Genomic DNA, 1143 nt, shown 5'->3' on the forward strand with positions numbered 1-1143 from the left:
AGTCTGTCTTCAGAAGGTCCCTGGGGGTGGCTAAGGAGAACTCCTACTCGGCAATAATCTATGTTCTGTGCTTCCCAGAAATGGCCCAGAAACATTGGCCTTTGATAAGAGAGCAGTGCAAGGCAGGCTGGCACCTCCAGAGAGGAAAGCGCTGCAGTTGGCACTTCTGAGACAGGTAGATGACACGCAGACACGTGGGGCCTGGCCAGGGCTGCGCTGCGAGAGGCACTAATGGCAACTCAGCAACCGCCTGCTCCTCTAAACATGCAGGGTACGGGAGTGCTGGGGGCTTCAACTGGGAGACGGGGCTTCTCCCAGACAATCTCTGAAGCACCCAGACCAGAGCTGAGGCTGACATGACACAAGCTGCTTCATCTCCCCAACCCTGAGTTTCTGTATCTGCCTTGAGAAGTATTTCTTAAATCTTCCCTCACACCTTGCCCCCAATCCTCACTCTCCCAGCTGAGGCCCTCTTTCTATCCTGTCTGACTAGTGACAGGTCTCCTCCTCACCCGTGGAGCAGCCACCAGCGAGCCTTTCTTGCATGCAGATGTGACAGGTTGAGCCTCTGCTCTACACGCGAGCCACCTGAGCCTGCCACCTCAGGCCTTTCACACGCAGGCCCTGCCCTTCCCAACCCCCTGCAAGCTTTTATTCCACCAACAGGAACTGGTTTTGGTTTCTCACATACAAAAATTTATTTCTTGCCTCTGTACCTCTCTTCATGCTGTTCTCTGCCTGGACTGCCACTCTTGTTCCATGTGACAACACCTGCTCCTCCTTCCAGACTCAGTTCAGGTATCACTTTGTTCAAGACACCCGTCCCACTCCTACCTCAGTGCCCCCATGACACCCTATGCATGTTCCAGCGCATACCACACACCCGTCTCCACAATGGCATGACAGTTCCTGGCACCAACTGGTCCCTCTACCAAGGTCTGTTAAGTGAATACATTTGTCTGTGTGGGTCAGAAAGGATGAAGTATTAAAAAAAAAAAAAAAACCACAAATAGGAGGCATGATTATAAATGGTCTGGGCTCCGAAGTGGGCGGTGCAGGGCTGCACTGTCAGCCCCTGGGGCGGGGAGCAGTCGGACAGGGCAGCCGCCCCAGCGCTCACTTACACTGATCAAAAACGGCTTT

General features: G+C 53.6%; 1 long non-coding RNA gene across 1 annotated transcript in view; it reads right to left on the reverse strand.

Annotated features, from left to right (window-relative positions):
- Positions 1-1143, reverse strand: part of LOC103587291 — a 5949-nt gene extending 4806 nt beyond the window's left edge. Inside the window, exon 1 of the long non-coding RNA XR_550214.1 lies at positions 1125-1143. This is a non-coding gene — a long non-coding RNA (uncharacterized LOC103587291). The remainder of the gene's footprint in view (positions 1-1124) is intronic.

Source organism: Galeopterus variegatus, unplaced genomic scaffold (assembly GCF_000696425.1).
Source record: "Galeopterus variegatus unplaced genomic scaffold, G_variegatus-3.0.2 Scaffold439, whole genome shotgun sequence".
NCBI lineage: Eukaryota > Metazoa > Chordata > Mammalia > Dermoptera > Cynocephalidae > Galeopterus > Galeopterus variegatus.